The sequence below is a fragment of the Medicago sativa genome, chromosome 2 (assembly GCF_051527215.1).
Source record: "Medicago sativa cultivar Bolivia chromosome 2, Bolivia_mono, whole genome shotgun sequence".
Classification (NCBI taxonomy): Eukaryota; Viridiplantae; Streptophyta; class Magnoliopsida; order Fabales; family Fabaceae; genus Medicago; species Medicago sativa.
In genome coordinates this window covers 19,866,738-19,889,897 of record NC_140750.1, presented here as the reverse complement: position 1 = coordinate 19,889,897, position 23,160 = coordinate 19,866,738, and the positions used below count along the sequence as shown (strand labels likewise).

At 36.0% G+C, this 23,160-nt stretch overlaps 1 pseudogene across 1 annotated transcript; it reads left to right on the top strand.

Annotated features, from left to right (window-relative positions):
- Positions 1 to 15,500: 15,500 nt before the first annotated feature.
- Positions 15,501 to 17,410, top strand: LOC146945314 (UDP-glucosyl transferase 73CC6 pseudogene; annotated as a pseudogene). The gene has a single exon (XR_015026290.1). The product of XR_015026290.1 is annotated as a UDP-glucosyl transferase 73CC6 pseudogene (transcript).
- Positions 17,411 to 23,160: the final 5,750 nt, after the last annotated feature.

The window sequence follows — 23,160 nt, the reverse complement described above, 5'->3', positions numbered from 1 at the left end:
ACTGGCCGTTTGGCTGGAGATATAGACAAAAGGGTAGATACAAACTGTTCTTTGGATCGAACTTGCCGCTTGATCAATACCACAACATGTAAGTAGGTGCAAACTGTTCTTTGGATCGAACTTGCCGTTTGACCGATAACAAAACATAAGCAAAGGGTACAAACTGTTCTTTGGATCGAACTTGCCGTTTGACCGGAAACATAGACATATAAGCAGGTACAAGTGGTTCTTTTTGGATTGAACCTTGCACTTGACCAGTAACAAGATACAAATTGAAAGTCTGGTTTAACAAGATACCAATTGAGGGTAAATCGTTATTGACTTGATTTGAAAGTAGACATGACCATTTTTGTTGGCCCAAGAGTAAATTGAGAGTGAATTGACATTGATTTGAATTAAATTGAAAGTTGAAATTGACATTGACATTGGATATTGACATTGACATTGACGTTGACATTGACATTGACATTGGACATTGGATATTGACATTGGCATTGACATTGACATTGACATTGACATTGACATTGACATTGACATTGGATATTGACATTGACATTGAAATTGACATTGACATTGACATTGACATTGAAATTGACATTGACATTGACATTGACATTGACATTGACATTGAAATTGACATTGACATTGACATTGACATTGGATATTGACATTGACATTGACGTTGACATTGACATTGACATTTGACATTGAATATTGACATTGACATTGACATTGACATTGACATTGGATATTGACATTGACATTGAAATTGACATTGACATTGACATTGACATTGGATATTGACATTAACATTGACATTGACATTGAGATTGCTTCGAATTTGACATTTGAAATTGAAATTGAAATTGGCATTGAATTTGACAGTTGACAGTTGGATATGCAACATGTATGTATGGTATAGCAAGATTATTGGATGTATGAGCACATAAAATGCATGATTATGCATGTATGAATGCTTGAAATGCATGATTGGCTTGTAATTTGACAGAGAAAGTTTCACAGAGATAGACAAAACATTGGAAGATTGGGCACGTAGTGGCTCGTGCTGCAACATATTCACAGGGGAAAACCTCTTTGGAGAGACCGTCGTTTGAGAGACGTATCAAAACCATGGCTGAGGGCAATAAAACTTGTAGAGGAGGGACCCTTGGAAGGTTCTTGGATACAGGTCGCTGTTGCTAGGCGTGTCAGTGCTGGGTAAACATTGGATGTTCGCATCTGTGGTCAATGCTTTTTCAATATTCTTTTCATTTTTCATTTTCAATCCCATTTTTGCCTGAACTGCCCTTTCGGGTTTTCGATTCACCGGGGAATAAATATTCTTTTCATTGCCCCATTTTTTCCTGATTTGCCTTCATAGGTTGTCAATCAGCGGGGTGCTCATTTTTGCCTAAGCCGCCCTTTCGGGTTTTCAACTTAGCGAGCTTTTTATTTTCATTTTTTTATTTTCCATTTTCATTCTGTTTTTTCATTCTTGCCATTGACCACAGATCATCCTGGGGAGTAACCTGCTTGTAACGTGTATTGAAATAGACATTGACATTCATTCATTCATGCATGTTTCATTGAAATGTACCCTGTTGCTCAGGTTTGCTTTCAAAAATAGACAGGAAAAGATTTTTCAATTTTCAAAGATGTTTGTTTCAGACATTGACATTATCAAATAGAAAGAAAATATTCTGTATAAAGCATTGAAAGTAGAAAGAAAATAGAATTTCAAACAATAGAAAGGCTCAAATTGATGTAGAAGAGTGAGAGTCAGCCAGAGGCATGACTTCACGGATTTACAAAGCTTGGAAAATGGTAATTTTATTGGTTGGTGATACATTGAACACGATGACCGCTACATTTCATAGAAATTTTGAATCCACAAGTACAGAAGCCTCTGATGAAGAAGATCATTGACAGTTGCAGATGCCCCAAGGGGTGATGGTGATTTGCCAGATATAGTTACTTGTCTTTTATTAACCTCATTTTTGCATGAACCGCCCTTTCGGGTTTTCGGCTCATCGAGGCGCTCATTCTTGCCTGAGTTGCGTACAATCTCAGCGAGCTTTTTCATATTCATTTTTTTTTTGTCCCTAACTTTTGCCTGGATCGCCCTTTCGGGTTTTCGATCCACCGGGAAGCGCATTTTTGCCTAGGCCGCCCTTTCGGGTTTTCGACCTACCACGCTGTTCTTTTCTTTTTAGACAAAGTATTTCTTGACTATATCGGCATTAACAGGATTTGGGAGCTCAACACCGTCCATGTGCGTAAGAATCAAAGCACCACCAGAGAAAGCCTTCTTGACAACATAAGGACCTTCATAGTTAGGTGTCCACTTGCCCCTTGGGTCGGGTTGCTGGTTTATCCTTCTTTTCAATACAAGTTCGCCTTCCTTGAATTCTCGAGGTCGGACTTTCTTGTCAAAAGCATTCTTCATTCGCACTTGATACAATTGTCCATGAGTCATGGCATCCATACGCTTCTCTTCAATCAGATTCAATTGATCATACCGACTTTGACACCATTCAGCCTCAGTTAGTTTTGCTTCCATGATTACTCGAAGAGATGGAATCTCCACTTCCAGAGGGAGAACTGCTTCCATGCCATATACCAAAGAGAAAGGAGTTGCCCCGGTTGAACTGCGCACTGTAGTACGGTAACCATGCAAGGCAAAAGGTAGCATTTCATGCCAGTCTTTGTAAGTAGTGACCATCTTCTGAACAATCTTCTTGATGTTCTTGTTAGCGGCCTCAACTGCACCATTCATCTGAGGTCTATAAGGAGAAGAGTTGTGATGTTCAATCTTGAATTCTTCACATAAAGCTTGCATCATGCTATTGTTCAGATTGGAACCATTGTCAGTGATGATCTTGTTGGGAACACCATATCGACAGATGATATTATTCTTGATGAACTTCACAACCACTTGCTTGGTCACATTTGCATAGGAGGCAGCTTCAACCCACTTGGTGAAATAGTCAATTGCCACTAAAATGAAGCGATGTCCATTAGAAGCTTTTGGTTCGATTCTTCCGATCATGTCAATTCCCCACATAGAGAAAGGCCATGGGGAAGATATAACATTGAGGGCATGTGGAGGCACATGAATCTTGTCAGCATAGATTTGACACTTGTGGCATCTTTTAGCATGTTTGTGGCAGTCACGCTCCATAGTTATCCAATAATAACATGCTCTTAACAGCTTTCTTGACATGGTGTAGCCCGAAGCATGGGTCCCAAAAGTACCATCATGTACATCATGCATCAATTTCTCAGCTTCTTGCTTATCAATACATCTTAACAAGACCATGTCATAGTTCCTCTTGTATAGGATTTCTCCGTCCAGAAGGAATCTGCTAGCCCATCGTCTCAAGGTCTTTTTATCTCTGTTGGAAGCACCAGGTGGATATTCACGATTCTGCAAGAATTGTTTGATGTTGTAATACCAAGGCTTTTTATCATTCACATCTTCCTTAGCCTGATCTGGTATATTTTCAATAGTAAACACATGAGCGGGTCTATCAAGACGTTGCACCTTGATCACAGGCACATCATTCCAATGATTGACGCGAAACATGGAAGACAGAGTAGCAAGAGCATCAGCCATTTGGTTTTCATCCCGAGGGATGTGGTGCAGCTCAACCTTTGTAAAGTATGTCAACAGACGTCTGGCATAGTCACGGTAAGGGATCAGCTTCTCATGATGAGTCTCCCATTCACCCTTTATCTGATTAATAACAAGTGCGGAATCTCCATAGATGTCAAGGTGCTTAATCCTCAGATCAAGAGCTTCTTCAATGCCCAGGATGCATGCTTCATATTCAGCTATATTGTTCGTGCATTCAAAAGTTATTCGAGCGGTGAAAGGAATGTGGTGCCCCTGCGGAGTTACAATGATGGCTCCAATCCCTTTACCATAAGCATTAACAACACCGTCAAACACCAATCCCCATTTGCTATTGGGATCCGGCCCTTCATTGATCAGTGGTTCTTCACAGTCCTTCGCTTTCAAATACATAATCTCTTCGTCAGGGAAATCAAACTTAATTGGCTGGTAGTCATCAAGAGGTTGACAAGCAAGATGCTCAGCAAGGACACTTCCTTTGATTGCTTTCTGAGCTTTGTACACAATATCGTATTCAGACAACAACATTTGCCAACGGGCAATCTTTCCAGTAACAGCAGGCTTTTCAAAGATGTACTTGACTGGATCCATTCGGGATATCAACCAAGTTGTATGATTCACCATATAATGACGCAGGCGTTTGGCAGCCCAAGCTAAAGCACAACAAGTCTTTTCAAGCATTGTATATCGAGTCTCACAGTCGGTGAACTTCTTGCTCAGATAGTAGATAGCATGTTCTTTCTTACCAGTTTCATCTTGTTGACTGAGAACACAACCCACAGAATCATCCAACACTGACAGATACATAATCAAAGGTCTTCCTTCCACTGGCGGGACAAGGATAGGTGGTTCCAACAGGTATTCTTTAATGCTATCAAAAGCTTCCTGGCATTCATCATTCTATACAACAGGCTGATTCTTTCTGAGCAATTTGAAAATTGGTCCACAAGTAGTAGTCATGTGAGATATGAATCTTGAAATATAGTTCAGACGTCCGAGGAAACCTCTAACTTGCTTCTCAGTTTGAGGGGCTGGCATTTCTCTGATGGCTCGGACTTTGTCAGGGTCAACTTCAATGCCTCTTTGACTGACAATGAAGCCTAGCAACTTTCCAGATCTTACACCAAATGTGCACTTGTTAGGATTCAACCGCAGCTTGTACTTTCTCAATCTTTCAAACATCTTTTTCAAATACACAACATGCTGCTCTTCGTCACTTGACTTCACAATCATATCTTCAACATATACTTCAATCTCTTTGTGAATCATATCATGAAACAGAGTGGTCATACCCCTTTGGTAGGTAGCACCAGCATTTATCAAGCCAAACGACATCACTTTATAACAGAACGTTCCCCATGGAGTAATGAAGGATGTCTTTTCTCTATCTTCAGGAGACATCCGTATCTGATTATAACCTGAGAAACCATCCATGAAGGAGAACACCTTGGATTGAGCAGTACTGTCAACGAGCACATCAATATGAGGCAATGGGAAGTTATCTTTTGGACTGGCTTTGTTCAGGTCTCTGTAATCAACACACATTCAAACTTTCCCATCTTTCTTTGGTACTGGTACAATGTTGGCAATCCATTCAGGATATTCAGCTGTCATGAGGAAACCTGCATCAATTTGCTTTTGTACTTCAGCCTTGATCTTAAGAGCCATGTCAGGACGAGACCTTCTCAATTTCTGCTTGACAGGAGGACATTCAGGTCTTGTCGGTATCCGATGTTCCACAATCTTGGGATCTAGACCCGGCATATCTTCATAAGACCATGCAAAGACATCTGGATAATCATGGAGGAGCTGAATGATCTTCTTTTTCACCTCTGGCTCAAGTGCAGCACCGATCTTGATCTCTCGCTTGTTCTTTTCAGTACCCAGGTTGATAAGCTCAATCTCTTCCTGGTGAGGCTGAATGGCTCTTCTTTCTTGTTCGAGCAGTCGAGTGATCTCATACGGTATCTCTTCATCATCATCCTCATCTTCAGCTTCATATACAGGGAGTTCAAAATTTGGAGGAACCATAGGGTTACTGTGTTCAACGGGTTTATTATGGTTCAATCTGCATAATATGATCGGGATGATTTTAGAAAAATGTTTTTTCATGCAGATTTTTGAAATTAATAAGAAAATACAGATGTTTTGGTTTTTTCTGGCATTACCATTATTTCCAAGAAAAAGGCACTAAAAAGTAAAAAATAAAGAGTCGTGGGAAAGACGACAACTTTTTATTGATAACGGCAATGCCGAAACAAACATGCCCTTACAATGATATCACTTTCACCTTGGGCAGAGCGAAAGGATTGTTATTTTGAAAACAAAGAAAAACATGAGCAACAAGACACATTACATGGAAGCATGCATGACTAAAGGAACATCAATGGCCTCCCAATTTTTCACAGTGCCTCCTGGTATAACAAATGTAGGCACGTAACCACCTCCAGCAGCATCTTCAGTAATAGCATTGATGTACCCAGCACTGTAGAAAGTTCCCTTTGAAACAGCAGATGTCGGGGAGAATCCAAGGCCTTCTTTACGCTTGTTTTCCAAAATCTGAATCACTTTGCCCCAGCCAGCAGCTTGCCCTTCTTGCACAGCCTTCTGGGCATCTTTTAATGAAGCCATGCTAGTACCAGCCCTCCGGGGCTCTGCGCTTTCAACAGTCAAGCCTTGAAATGACGTCCCTTCAGCGGACCCTGCTTCAACACAAGAGAAAGATGACACATGGCTCACCAGATATGCTTCTTCACCATGCACAGTGACAATCTTACCGTTCCTCATGAACTTGAGCTTCTGATGCAAAGTAGAAGTTACTGCTCCAGCGTCGTGGATCCACGGTCTTCCGAGGAGACAACTGTAAGAAGCATTGATATCCATGACTTGGAAGGTAATCTGAAATGTCTCAGGACCAATGGTAATTGGCAAGTCCACTTCCCCGAGAACATCCTTGCGGGATCCATCAAAAGCCTTAACCAGATAGCTACTACCCCTCAGAGAAATCCCATGATGACTCAATTGCCTTAGTGTGGACTCAGGCATTACATTCAACGATGATCCAGTGTCCACCAACACATTGGATATCAGGTCAGATTTGCAGTGCACCGAGATATGTAGAGCCAAGTTGTGGTGTTTTCCTGCTTCGGGGAGTTCATCGTCGCCAAACCCCAAGTTGCTGCAGGCGGTAATGTTACCCACTATTCCATTGAACTGATCCACGGAGACTTCATGATCAACATAGGCCTGCTCCAGTACTTTCATCAGCACTTTCCTGTGAGTTTCTGAGCTCAGGAGCAGAGACAAGATGGATATCTTTGATGGAGTCTGCAGCAGCTGGTCAACAATTTTATAATCGCTCTTCTTGATGAGCCTCAAAATCTCGTCCAGATTAGACTCTTCGATGGGCTGGCCCGAGGGGCTGGCATTCTCTTCCTCAAGGTTAGCCATGTTTCTTCTCTTGTACAATCTTGTCTGATAAACTCCATCTGGTTGGTGAATCTTACGAGCACGAGCCACCTTTCAGACTGCGGCAGAAAAACCAGGAAACAATGAGCACGGGAAGCCATTTGTGACCGATGAATGATGCATATGATGCATGATATGCAAATGCGAAAAGACTCTTTTTTGTCAGAGGACTTCTTCAAAGTGGTTGTGAACATCACGGAGAAACACGGTTTTATTTGAAAATCTTGAGCAAAACTAAAAGTTTAGTTGAGATGGTATCACTTGGCGTTCACATCCGTGATGTTCAAAAGATGACTTGTCTAAGTCCTCCGATAAATGCCTGGGAAAAAGTTTATGCATGTATGCATGTATGCATGATTATGTTCAAGTTCGGAGAAAACATGGTGGGTTGAAGTTCAAAGTCGAGGAGTCATGGGTGGACACGGTGTCCGGTGAATCTAGGGCTTTAGGATATAGTAACCGGATTCTAAAAAAGGTTCCCAAGTTGCAACCTCTCCGACGTATATCATGGTGTCACGAGACAACACTCGCTCCATGATTATCCGTGGAAGGTCTAACTTGAGTGTAGTATCGCGTGACGACTAAAGCTCGAGACAACACTCGATTTAGCCTCCGCACTACGTCCTAGAAAATGGCCATGGATGGGTTTGGTTATCTACGGTTCATAGCGTCATAGAACAATTAGAAGTAAAGTGCCTAAACGCGACAACACGCGCCGACAACATCACCCCCAAAATGCCTCAGCTATGTGGGATTGATCGCATAATCCAAAACACGAGGCAACCCCCGGAATGAATTGTCGATTATATCCCTCCTAAATCCTAAGTTCACTCAGCCCGGGTGCAGGACTTTTGATATTCTCACCCCACACGTTTGCAAGAAATTAAACATTTATTCACATAGGAAAGCATGTAAAGGAAGCAAGTAAAAACGAGCGCAAGCGTGGAAATAAAGACTAGGCGTAACTCTCGAATCTCCCCAGTGAAGTCGTCAGCTGTTTTATCTTGGTTTTCGGGTGTCAAACATTGATTACGTTTGAACCTTTCTAACCGGTGATATCTCATTTTTTCTTGGGAAGGGAAAAAGTAAGCAAAACCCTTGAGAATCGAGGTCCGGGAGTTGTTTTCGCTACGGGAAGGTGTTAGGCACCCATAACGACTATAGTATCCTATAGGAACCGTCTTTAATTTCTACGCGCGCGCTTTATTTTTAAATGCTATTTTGAAATGATATTTACACCTAAGAGTTCCTAAATGAAGAATCGGAGGGAGAAGAATGTTTTTGGATTTTTGTTTTAGTTGAATTGAAGGAATTTTGTTCCTTGCCTACGTACCCGTTTAAGGGATCAAATCCACCGTAGTTCTCTTCCAAAAATGTTTTTGTTTTTGTTGGTTGATTATAAGTTGGAAAATGGGATTTTGAAGAATAGAAAGAGGCCTTAAAGGCATGAGATTGTAAAAAGTGAGGTTGAATTAGTCATTTGCAAAATATGGTCTAAACATGATTATTTTCATTGAAATTTGATTAAGAAAATGAAAAAGGAAAATACAATGGGATTTTGATCCCAAGGTTTATTTAGAACATAGTTTGAGTGATGTTGTTTATATATTTTTTGGAAAATTGATTTTTCTAAGTATAAAGCCTAAACATTCATCTAAACATACAATCCTAAACATACATCTAAACATGCATATTCTAGCTATATACTATAGTGAAGTGTGTGCATGTGTCGGTGCTTGTGTCGGTGTACATCATTAGAGTCCATTGTCCTTATTACATCATTGGCCTAGATACATTCTATGGTCTTGCAAGAAATTTAAAAAAAGAAAAATGGCATGAAGTAAAATATTACAAAAGCTCCTAAGTATTACATTCTAAGCCTTGGTACAAATTAAATTGCAAGAAGATAAAGGTGAATATGAGATGAGATGGGAATGCTTATGAAATGATGAACAAAAGAGTTAGTGATGATAGGCATAGTATGGTAGGAAAAATTGACAAGGAAATAAAGCATGGTAACATGATAAAATGGCAAGGAAAGAGGACAAAATATACCTAACAAAATACCACAATCCCAAGCAAATAAAAGACCTATAACCCTCACATTATAACATTTTTTTTTAAGAGTTTTGGGGTCAGCCCTAATATGAGAGTTACAAGAAAATTATAGGCCAAGGAATCATGATATGAAATTAGGCCTATTTTTGCACCAATTCACATATTAAAATGACAAATAACTTGCTAACTAAGCAACCAATTATCACCCATTCAAAACAGCACCAAACACTACATATTATGCAACAAATAACACCCTAGGCTCACCCATCAAGTACCAATTATCATGAGCCAAGATATTGGAATTAAAACGTGCAAAAGACTTCACAAAATATGATAAAAAACAACACAAATCACTCACAATTGCACATGTATTTTTTTTAACAATTTTCAACATGTAAAAGATCCCAAGAAACAAGTCTTAATCACCCAACACAAGTGTAAAAGAAGTCACAAGGTTTTTGCAAGTTTTTAACAAAGTTTTTTAACAAAGAAAGTAAAAAGAATTGAATTAACAAAGGATTATTTTCATGTATTTCCATCAAGATTAATATGCAAGACATATCAGAATTTAATGAAAATAACAAGAAAACATTGAACGAAAAATTTTGGAATTTTTATTAAGAATTTTTAGGCAACACAAGGGTATACCTATCAAGAAACAATGTTTGAATAGCAAAAATATTGATGAAAACGTTCAAAACAAGCCCAAGCCCAAGGCAGTGGGATCCACTTTCGAATAGAATCAATGGAGACCCTAGGATTGATCCAGATGGATCGGGTCCTAGATCCAACCGTCCTAAACATAGGAAGCATGGGAGTATGGTGGACTAGCGCACAAGGAATAAAAAGGCATGGCAAGGAGATAAACACGTTCAGGAAACAAAACAAACCAAAGAAAACCTTTCTTTCACTCACGTGTTCTCCCTCTCCCCTTTCCCTAAGCTTCATCTTCACAAACAACTTTCCGGCGGCGGTTGGCCGGCCAGGGGTGGCGGCGCCGCCGCCTGAACTCGTTCTCTCTCTCTTGTTCGATTTCGAAATTCAGTTTCCGCAAAACAACTCACAATCAAATTCAGTTTTCATAAAGCAAATCAAGCTAATCCAAAACCAGTCCCAAAAACGTTAATCAAGAAAAGGAGGGGAAGAAAGTGTGACCTGTTACCGATTCAATTGTGCTTTCGCCGAATTCGTCGCCGTTGTTTGCGAATCCAATTGCTTGCTGCGATCTCCCCTTGAATTCACAATTTCAGTTCCAGACTTCTTCTTTCATCACTTGATTCGATCCAGACTTGGTGTTTGAAGCTTCAATCCGATTTGGACACTGTTGGATTCGAAGTGGAATTTCGTTGTTGTGTATGTGTTCAAACCGATCTGTGTTGGCATATGTGTGCAGCACCATTTGTGAAGAAAGCAAAAAAAGTCACCACTGTGTTAGTGTGGCTGGACATGGATGAATGTTCTTGGAAGCTTTCTTTGATTTTCTGTGTTTGATCCGAAAATTAGAGAGGGAAAATGGAATTGGTGTTTAGCAATATGATTGGTGTGAGGATTGGTGTGTGAATTGGTTGAGGTTTTTTGTTGTTAGGGATGAAGATGGTGGTGATTATGGAGGTTTGGTGGTGGTGATGGAGGTTGAAGATGAAGATGGAGGTGGTTAGAGTTGGTTAGGGTGGTTGAAGTGAGTTAGTTATGGTGGTTGAGGTGGTGGTGAAAGGTTGTTAGAGATGGAGGAAAAGGTGGTTACGTGAGAGAAGAAGAAGGGGGAAAAGAAAGAAATTTTTGTGACTTTTTTTTTGTGATTTTTTGTGTAAATGATTGAATGATGAATTTTGACTAAAGGTTTGACTTATATAGGTGATGAAAGGGATGCTTGGACCAATGAGGAAATGCCACATGGACTAAGTAGTAACAAACTCTTAAGGACCAATGGCATTTGGACACATGGCACTTGGACTCTAACAAACTTAAAAGGGATTAAAATGTAAATAACAAAAGTGCGAGGACTAAAATGAAAATTAAAACTAAAATTGAATTGAAAAAGTAAATTGAAAATTAACGTAAAACGAGACGATTAAAAACAACAAAGCAGATTAAAACGAATCAGAAATATTATGTGAAATGACCAAAACGCCCCTAGGGACTAAAATGACTAAAAACGACTCAAATGCAATTTTAAAATGATTTCTTAACAAGGAATTAAAGCAAGAGTTCATACAAGCGAATTAAAAGACTCAGAGACAATTTTTAGAATTTTAAACAGGGTTTTAACACATGAAAAGACTAAAATGCCCCTAAGGGCAAAACTGACACAAAATGACTTCAAATGCAATTTTACGATGGACTTTGACATAGAATTGAAATGAAGACTTATTCAAACTATTTGAAAGGACTCAAACAAATTTTTTAGAATTGAAAGAGATTTTATCATGGGAAATGACTAAAATGCCCCTAGGGGCTAAACTGACTGAAAAATGACTCAACTGATATTTTTGAAGTGAATTTTGACATGAGATTGAGACAAGGATTTATACAAACCAATTTAAAAGACTCAAACAATTTCCAATGATTAAAATGAGTTGAATGCAGGAAATGACTAAAATACCCTTCTATGTGAATTTTGCAAATAATATTGAAATAAAATGCAGAGAAAGATGCAATTGATCAGAGACATATCAAATGACTTGAAATGCAAGAAAGGAAGAATTGATTAGTATTTTTAGGTCCAAAATTAGGGTATAACACCTCGCTACTGGGAGTGGCGTGGTACTGAAAAGTAGGGCATTTTTGCAATTTTCCGAAAAAGTATGGTATTTTTGTATTTTTGGAAATAAAGTAGGACACAAAAAAAAAAATTCCCTTGCAATGAATGTGCATACATACTTTTAGAGGTAACAAACACATACAAGCATACGATACAGTAAAGACTATTATGATAAACAAGAATTAGTGTTACCTCAGATTGATAGAGCCTCGTTCTGATAACGTGTTAAAAAAAAAAAGTAAAAGCACAAGATCAAAGAAGAAGAGGAAGGAGAAGATGAAAGTACTTTGTATTTCTCTTTCACAAGTATGTCTTTTACATTGAAATATAAGTCCTATTTATAGGACACAAATGTGGTAGGTTACAAGTACATGAAAAGTCATAAGACTAAGTGCCACTAACAATGAATATAGGCATTCATTCATAGGAGTTATGGAACATACAGAGCCTTAGGGAATATGGACGTCCACATCATAATAATATCATTCATAACAAGTACCATTTAATCATAAAATATAATTCATATGTTCTCACACACTATTCCATGTTCTTTCTGTTTTTTTTTTAGTTCTCTACAGTCTACTATTTGGATATCTGAAGCATGAAATCATAACATATAAATTTGTTGCTGATGACCCTACCTGCCTCATGAACGATCCTTGAAAGAATGCTCCATTTTGTCCTCTATGAAGGTCTTCAATCTTCTTCTTAAGTTAATTAACCGTTCAAAGCGATCCATGAAGATAGCTATATGGAAACACAAGTATTTCTAATGATGATATCAAGTGCTAGAATTTTGGTGATGAAAGGTTTACAAAAATCGACTTTGAACTGTAGATGAAAATTAGGTTTTTGTAGGTTTACTTCTCTCTTGGGGAGAAAAAATTTATATCATTTTGTAGCTATTTTGATTATGCTGTCGTAATTTAGTTTTTTTTACACAATTGTCGTAATTTAGTTCAACAATATTTTTAATTATCATACTGTAAAATTGAATAGGGATGCAGTTATGATTTTGTAATTTTTTTTAAAGGAAACGGATAGGGCCCCAAAATAAGAAAACTAAAATCCCAAAAACTATTACATCCTTTTTAAAAAAAAACTTAACGAGTGCCTCCGAGACTAAAACTATTACATCCTTTTTAAAAAAAAACTTAACGAGTGCCTCCGAGACTAGGGTGTTCAAAACCGAACCAATCCAATAGAAAAACCGTAAATCGAACCAACCCAAACCAAAACTGCAAAAAACCGCATTTAGTTCGGATGTAATCGGATCATTTTCTTGCTCAACCGCATGGTTTGGTTTGGTTTGCGGTTTTCATTTTACCAACCGAACCAAACCAAACCGTAACATAAGAAAAATGTTGATTAAACATATCTCACCTAGACCAATACTCATAGAAACTCAATGGAAACTTTATAAAATGACATATTTTTTCTCTTGTTAGATTCTTTCTTTACTTTTTATTTAAAAATGCATTTATGTACTATTTGAAATTTTAGAGAAAGAATAAATCTTAGTCTTTTGCATTTCTTACTAAATAGGATTATGTTTTGTCCATGTTTTAACTTGGTTTATGTTGTTGGAAACATTGTAAAATGAAAATGAAATTGTAATATTTGATGAAATTTAAAACATTGCAGAAAATATGTTGTGTTTAAGCTTTTTAACTTGATTTTAATATTGGAAACAAAAAATTATATCGTCTAAAAAAAACTGCACAAACCGATCCAACCCAAACCGCATTGATTTAGTTTGGTTCGGATTTTATTTTTAAAGTAAACCGAACCGAACCAAACCGCAAGCTTTTTTATCTTGCGGTTCGGGTGACTTTTACCCTCAAAATCGAACCAAACAGCACCGCGAACACCCCTATCCGAGACACTCTTTCAGGATTTCAAAAGAATAAATTATTTTATAAAAAAGTTAAATATTTCGATTTTAAATGCATTTTTTTTTTGAAAAAGCAAACAAATATATAAAACACCAGGAGAGGGCCTGGGCCACCAAGTTACAACAAATTACATCATAGTTATTCTTTTAAATGATTTTAAATGCATTGATTACACATATTTTCATAAAAAGATAACATTTAAAGGTCTTAAAGAGTGTCTCGAGCACTCGTCAACATTTTCCTTTAATTGTTATGAAGTTTTGATGTTCTACTTTAAAATTCAGTTTTTTGGTTCCTTTTTTTTTTTGACAAAAGTTTTTTGGTTCCTCTATTTTAACTTTTTCAAACTTTTGATCCATTTATCATTTTGAGGTCAATTTTGATGACGTGTCCAAGTCAACTATGACATGAAAGATCACATGGACACATTGATTATCCACATTACTTAAATATATTGTAATTCTACGATATATGTTTTAATTAATATAATGATTATTAAAATTAAAATACAATATTATGTCTATATATATATATATATATATATATATATATATTAATCCACAAATATCATTTTCCCTTAATTTATCAAGAGTTTAAAGTGGTGGATTATCAATTTAAAATAACTTTGCAAATACAACCAATTAAAACCTTCAAAATTGCCACATCAGAATAATAAATAAATAGAAAAAAATTGTGATGTTATGTAACTACCTTATCTCAATTTTGAGTGTTTCCATTGATTATCTATGCAAAGTTGTTTTGAATCGACATCCACTACTTTTAAACTCATTTGTCAAATTCAACAAAATCTAGACTAAAAATTTCAATTTCTCAAGGATTGAGGAACGATAATCTCACATCATGGCATCCTTTCATCTCTACTAGAAATCCTCTCATGCTATCAAATGCCTGTACTCATCCAAACCGATATAATGTAGGTAAGATCAAATATTTAGATTGAATAAAATTTAAGTATTTGATTAAATAAAATTAAATATACTTCCTTTATCGTTTCAAAAAAACATGTGGACATTAAATTTGGGTAACTTTTGGGGACTTTAATAATTTTAGTTTATTTAGTTATAGATAATAAACCAATAACATATTGGTCTAAGTGGTAAGGGACTTGAGTCCCTTAAACATATGGTTAGATGTTCGATTTCTGATTCATGTGTATGGAGAAAAAAAAAATTGGAAGGGGAAAACATATCTTGTGTATCCCATAGATTCTCCAACAAAGATTAATCATCGTTAAGCGATGAAAACTCTGAACCAATATCAAGTAGACAAAAATATTAAATTCTCCAACAAAATAACAATTAAATAATTGATTGATTTTTTTTTTTTTTTTGAATCGGCATATAATTGATTGATTGATAAATGATTAAAATCAATTACTTTGATAAAAGGGAATGATTGATAGAAGAGAGAAAAAGATGAAGTAACCATACTCGCACCCAAGTAGGACAAGAAGCTACAATCTTTAATATATTTTTTTATTGCTATACAAAATAAAGGGCCTCCAATTTAATTGTCTATAGAGTACGAATTTAAACTGTCTGTCTTTAAAAGGTCATTTGGTTGAAGGTTTGTCTCTACAACTTCGAAGAACTCGGTTTGAGATTTAGCCACCAAGCAAAGCGTACGAATTTAAACTTGTATTGTCACATAATGTTCATAAATATTCATCGTACGAATTTAAACCTGTATTATTACAAGAGGTTCATAATATTCATATGGATGATAACTTGTATTCTCGCACTCTCCTCGTGGATCTCGTGCAGATGGAATAAAATAATAGCAAAAATAAGTATATTATTTACGTATAAAAACGAAAGTATGGTCGAACTTGAACACATGCACTCACACACGGGGAGATATAGAAACGTGAAGAGAATATAATAGAATAGATAGAATAAATTTATCAACAATGGAAGGTGTTGAAGTGGAACGACCACTGAAAATTCACTTCATTCCATATCTAGCATCTGGACATATGATCCCTCTTTGTGACATAGCAACTATGTTTGCATCCCGTGGCCAACAAGTCACAATCATCACCACTCCCTCCAATGCTCAATCCCTAACCAAATCTCTCTCATCCGCCGCTTCCTTTTTCCTCCGCTTCCACACCGTCGACTTTCCCTCCCAACAAGTCGACCTCCCTAAAGACATTGAATCTATGTCTTCCACCACTGACTCTATGACCTCTTGGAAGATCCACCGTGGCGCAATGCTCCTCCATGGATCCATTGAGGATTTCATGGAGAAAGATCCACCAGATTGTATCATCTCCGACTCCGCATACCCATGGGCTAATGACTTGGCGCATAAGCTTCAGATCCCAAACCTCACATTCAACGGATTGTCACTTTTTACCGTCTCTCTCGTGGAATCCCTCAGAGCAAACAACTTACTTCATTCTGATACTAATTCTGATTCGGATTCAAGTTCCTTTGTTGTTCCAAATTTTCCTCATCGTATAACCTTGTGCGGAAAACCGCCAAAGGTAATTAGCAAATTCCTAAAAATGATGCTTGGGACAGTGCTCAAAAGTAAAGCACTCATCATCAACAACTTCACTGAACTTGACGGAGAAGAGTGCATCCAACACTATGAGAAAACCACGGGTCACAAGGTTTGGCATCTCGGTCCAACTTCTCTTATTCGTAAAACCCTTCAAGAGAAAGCAGAGAGGGGAAAGGAGGGTGATGTGAACATGCACGAGTGCATGAGTTGGCTCGACTCAGAGACAGTTAACTCAGTGTTGTACATATGTTTTGGAAGCATCAACTATTTATCTGATAAACAACTATATGAGATGGCGTGTGCAATAGAAGCATCTGGTCACCCATTCATATGGGTTGTTCCTGAGAAGAAAGGGAAAGAAGATGAGAGTGAGGAAGAGAAAGAAAAGTGGTTGCCAAAGGGATTTGAAGAGAGAAACATTAGGAAGATGGGTTTGATCATTAGGGGTTGGGCCCCACAAGTTAAGATATTGAGCCACCCTGCGGTGGGGGGATTTATGACGCATTGCGGAGGGAACTCAATTGTAGAGGCTATCAGTGCGGGAGTTCCAATGATAACGTGGCCGGTTCATGGAGATCAATTCTACAACGAGAAACTGGTAACACAATTCCGAGGAATTGGAGTGGAAATCGGTGCAACAGAATGGTGTAAGAATGGTGTTGCGGAGAGAGAGAAGTTGGTGAGCAGGGATAACATAGAGAAAGCTGTGAGGAGATTGATGGACAATGGTGATGAAGCTAAAAATATGAGGCTACTTGCTCAAGAGTTTGGAGAAAAGGCTACACAGGCTATTCAAGAAGGTGGCTCGTCATATAATAATTTGCTGGCTTTGATTGACGAACTTAAAAGATTGAGAGACCTAAAGCCACATGATTAATTCAAAGGACTATTGTCTATGTTTTTTCAACCTATCCTAATAATATTCTTGGTTCGTCAAGCACAAGTGTGAATGTTATGGAGTAACAATATAACTACTCTGGCCGATTAATATGAATTTTCGAGTCATTTTCCTCAATTGTTTTAAATTTAAATCCATTCCCAAATCAATAAAGTTTGTTTCATGTATCCTTACATATTTCCATTTCCATTGTTGAAGCAGTAATAAATGTATACCAGTATGGATACTCGTGTTGTGTACGGGTTAGAATTTTGTCATATTTAAAATATTAGGTGAAAATTTGTTGTATTATTCTTATTTATTTGGTTGTTCTCTGTCCAATGGGTTGATCCATAATAATGTTGGCTCATCAATAAGATCTAACGATGGCGTCATAGCCCAAATCGATTTTGAGGGGAAGTAGGGATGGGTAGATCTTGGATGTGAAGAGTCTCATACTTGGTTGAGAAATATTAATGTATCAAATGTGAATTAAAGTTCCACACTGGATAAAGGAGCGGATGTTGAGCAACATATAAGTGATGTGACTCATATATCTAGTACCTTACTCCCTCCGTCCCGCAATACTTGACCTACTTAGCCATTTCACACAGATTAAGAAAAGTGTAAAGATGAAAGAAAGAGAATGATATTTTTATTGAATTGCCCTTATTATTATTTTTAAACCTTCACTTTTTTAAGTAATGATTACTTTCTTTGTTCCACTACAAACTTTTACATAGAGATCACAAAAAGTAACTATAAGGGGTAAACTTGTCAAATTAAGCTTAAAAATTTGAGAAGGTCAAGTATTGTGGGACAAATTTTTTTTTTCTTCAAATTGGTCAAGTATTGCGGGACGGAGGGAGTATTGTTTAGGGTGAAAATGTGGTGTCAAACTCACTTGTATGGATTCTCTTTCATGTGAAATTCTTCATTCAACCTCTATTATTTCAAATTCATTCATTTTTTGTCTTTGGTGGCAAGTGGCATGAAAAATTGTAGATGTGTTATGCTGAATAAACAAAATACATGTTTATTAGACATTTAAAATTATGTGGCATTTTTTAATTGTATCTAAATTTTTTTGGCAAACAAATACAAGGGGAATATAAAAAATATGACCAATCTATGATGCTTTCTCTTTTATGTATTTTAGTTTTCAAAAATGATATTTGAACAACTATTTTGTGACAACTTTTATGACAATTTTATCTCTTATACTCACATTATGTTTTCATTTTCTCTATATATTGCTTCGGTTTTTGTGTCAAGACCTACATTCATTTATATATTTTGGTTGTCCCATAAATTTGTCCTATAAAATAGTGTTCAAATAACATTCCTTTTTGGTTTTTATATTGGAGTTTATACATTAATCAATGTCTGAAGTGAACTTTCTCTTGTAGGTTTTGAGAATATGATTATATGAAGGTTTTGAGAATATGATTATATGAGGATAAGGTAATGGTGCTTATTTTGTTTTGTTTTGTTTTGATGTTATATATTAATATGTTCTTGCAATTAACGATTATATCAATCAGTTTAAAGCATTCATTGATTTTTGCTATTAGAATTTTGCAGTATCGAGTTATATTTGAATCATGACGACGACAAGCCAAAGACACTACAAAGAGTCTAAATTGATTGACATCTATGACGTATGACCACTTCTCGGATTAAACTGTTGTAAATTTTGAGTATATTTCAAAAGTTTCGAATATTTTGTGTCCCATATTTTCAATTGAGAAATATAGAAAAATATTTTAATAGATAATTATTATCATATAATTAATTATAATACTCCTTCCGTCTCACAATTATTGTCTCTTTACCATTTTTTTCTCAAAATAATTTTCACTTTAGCATACCAATGCAACATTTATAATTTTTTTCATTATTATACTCTTATTTATTGTATCTCATCCAACTTAACTACAATTAATAAGGGTGTTTTAGTAAATGATACTAATTTTACCATCAAAATCAACACAATTAATCATTTCATTAATAATCGTATATAAACCTTAAAGGACTATTATTTAAAGACGAAAGGAGTATTTGACTTGGTCTAATTCTTCTGGCCACATCATTTTGACTTAATTAAGTCTAAGCGCATTTTTACTCTCATTTGAAATTAGGCACATGATATTTACTCCATCCATTTCAAAATGAGTGTCGTTTTAGGTGTTTACACACATATTAAGAAATGCAATGATTAAAAGAAAGATAATGGTTATTTTACCAAATTATCCTTATTAACTATTGCTTAATTTTAAAAGTAATATTTTGGAAGTAATGTGCAGAGTATTAATTGGAGGGTACAATTGAAAAGAAAAAGTTATTATTGCATTGGAAACTGAAAGCGACATTCATTTTGAAACAATTTTTTTTGGCTAAAGCGACACTCATTTTGAAACGGAGGGAGTATTTTGCAACCGAAACAAAATTAAGAAGGTAGTTATACTTTGACTATGAGTTACTATTATATTTGAGGAGTTAGTAGTGCATATGATACTTTTCTATAGAGGATACGTTCCTTTTAATTTCAATACCAATAACACCATTTTTCATATATATGAAAACTTATGCACTAGCTATAAAAAATGTTCTCTTCTATGAGTTTATAACCCAACTCGGGTTATTATCTTCCTGAAAATATTTTTTTTGTTAGTTCTGATTCCTCGATTCCACGTCGAGAATGGTCTGTTAAACTGTGGGATTAACGTATAATTACGCGGAAAATCCTTAAAGACAGTGCGATTAACACGTCTCAGATTACCCCACTGCTTGTTCGTTCTACAGATCTTAATAGTTGATTCAGTAGAAGATTTGATTTGATTGTCAAAGATGTTGATAGAGTTGTGGTCGGTGATCTAGTTCAACAACAATCTTAAAAGATATAAGTTTATTGATCTCTCTTTTATTTATATTTTATTGATTATTTTATTTATACATTGATTATTATTTATAGAGATAATTTATGCCTAATTTTACAACATAAACATGTCTCATTACTTTCTTGTGTTATTTTCGGTGCATAAATTTATGTTAATATTTCCTTTATATACTGGTGCGGCAAACTCTATTGCTGGTCTGAACATCAACTATATATGAGTGAAAATAATTTGGGGAGGAAAAAAATAAATATACATAAATCTATTCTACACAACTTTAATTCATATATGACATTTTTTATATGTGGTTTCTTTACTTCTTATTTATTTGTGACCATTTGTTTACATTTATGAAGGAATGGAATAATAGATTGAGGAATTTATGTCCCAAGGCAAAAAGAATATAACCCAAGAAAATTACTTATTCTTCTTGAATTTTCCTCAACTAGATTTTTGCTGTGAAAATCGATGAAAAAATGCATCAAACTGTGGTGCTATAACTTTAGGGGTCCATTTAACTTGGACCACCAACTCTTTGGGTCCAACTTGGACCACCTAAATGACTTACAATGGCAGGTAAAGGATCCAGTCAAGACTCAAACAACACCATAAGCAATGACACAGTGTATCAATTTCCTTCATTTTCTATGCATGTGGTGTCTGACACGTGGGTGAAAAAGAATTTAACGGATGAGATTAAAAATGAAAGATATCTCTTTACTGTTCCTCTTCTTCTCAACCATACATACAATCTTCTCTTCTTCCCTTCTCACGTTTCCTGCTTACGTTGACTCACCATCTTGTTTCCGTCGCGCTGCCTCGCCGCCGCCGGAAAGGCCCATCGCTCCTCCGCGAATTGCTGCTAATGTATATTTGTTCTTGAATTGATTGCATATAAAAATTAAATTTCAACATGATTTATGCATGAAATCTGCAACAGTGAGCAAGAACATTGCAAATAAAATTCTACACTATTTCTTGAATTCAATTGATGCAGTACTAGCAATCTTCAATTGATTACAACCACCAAATAATTTATGTTTTAATTGACAGTCGATTCCTAAATTTTAAGAAAGGGGAAATGTTCAGTGAGATTTAAGAAGGTAACACGGAGGAAATATTCACAGAATTAGAACAGTGTTCAGTGGCAGCGGTAACGAGCCTGGTCGACACATTCCGGTGAAGGTAAGATGCAGTGGAGAACGGTGGCGGGGTGGCGTTGATAACAAGGAGAGCCCAAAAATTGAAGCCGCTGGAATTGGAGTTGGAGTTGGAAATAATCAGCTGTAGCATGATCATTGTAAGCTTGGAATTGGAGTAAACTTGCTTGAAGGGTTGCCAACCATAAATCTGGTCCATTCAAATATTTTAGTAATAAATCAATGGCCAATATTGAGGTGGTCCAAGTTGGACCCAAAGAGTTGGTGGTCCAAATTATACTCTGCCTACTTTAGAAGCCATTGGTAGGGTAACGTTGCATGTCCCTCTAAGTTGAAGGTTATATATTCTAGAATTACTTCTTTGCATTACTTAATTTCTCACTTTTTTTTAATGTCTCACTTTATAGTGACTTTGTTCTCAATTTGAAAATATACATAGACTACCAATAATATGCACTATATAATCTTATTAGCAACTTCAACTACCCATGTTGTTTTCCTATGAGTAAAGGCTTCACCATGTTAATTTTTTTATGGGTAATTTTTAATAATATAACCAATTTAATATTTATATATGAAACTCTAAAAAAACACTTACATTACACAAATTGGAATTTAGTTAATTCTGAATAAAGTTAGAGACTAGTTTAAGAATGGTTTGCAAAGATAAGAACAAATTTAGTGGTTCACCCGTTTTTTTTAACTTATAAAGTTCATTACCCCTCCCTTGGTGCGTCGCTATTATAAGATCCCTTTATTCATAGAGTCTGTCAGATCAAGTTGTGTGTATGCCATGTACTTCTTTTCTTCTGCTTAAACAAAACTGGGGAAGAGCTTATAGTTTAGAGTACGTGCCATTCACACTTTCTCTGCGGTATACATTAATATAACGACACTTACACCATATTGTAACTGCAATAAGTCCAGGTTTTTGACTTTTAGCAATAATAATTTAAGATTCTAATAATTGAGTGAAGTGTTGCAAAGAAAAAACTAATTATTGTCCTTCCAACTAGAAGGACACGTATATACGAGAATAGTGAGTCTCATGTATGTTGTTCCAACTAGAAGGACAATATAAGAGAAAAGTGAGTATCATATTATCTCCTATCTTTATTAAAAAAAATACATCAATGCAAATAAAGCTTTTCTAAAAAAAAAATACCAATTAAATTAAATTTATTCTAATTACAACCCATTAACATTTATTTATTCTAAATTATCAACCATCAACCTCTCTTCAAAGCCAGCCCAGCAAGTTTAGAGGTCTAAAACAATTTTTATTGTGACACATTTTACAATAATAATAAAAAAAATTACATAAGTTTTATGAAGGAAAAAAAAATCCATTCAAGATGTGTTGGAGTCAATAGTTGAACGATAGAAACATGAGGCCTTCACTTTTACCAACTCAACTTAAGAAACATCCATTCATAAATTTTCATATTATGTATTTATAAGTAAATTAAAATATTTTAATGTTTTTTTTCAACCCAAAATCTTGAGACCTAATATCCTTGTTTGGATCACGTAGCCCTTGGGCCGGCCCTGCCTCTCTTATTTATTCCTCTTCTCCATATCACTCTCTCATCCTCTCATTTTGTTTCTTCATCATGTGTGTCTCTATCTTCCTCTTATTTCATGCGTGTCTCGTTCAATGAGAGAGTGAATGTTAAAAAAAAGTGTTGAAAAGAGAATGTTGCTAATAGAAGTATTTAAATATAAGTTGATCCAAAACAAAACCACAAATCGATCCATGAAACCGCTCGAGTCGAGTCAATTTTCGAATCATTTTTTCAAAACCATACCTCAAAAGTAAATTTTAATAATTTTTTTCTTTTTTTAAGGATTTTTTTTCTTTTATTAGTATTATTATTGAAC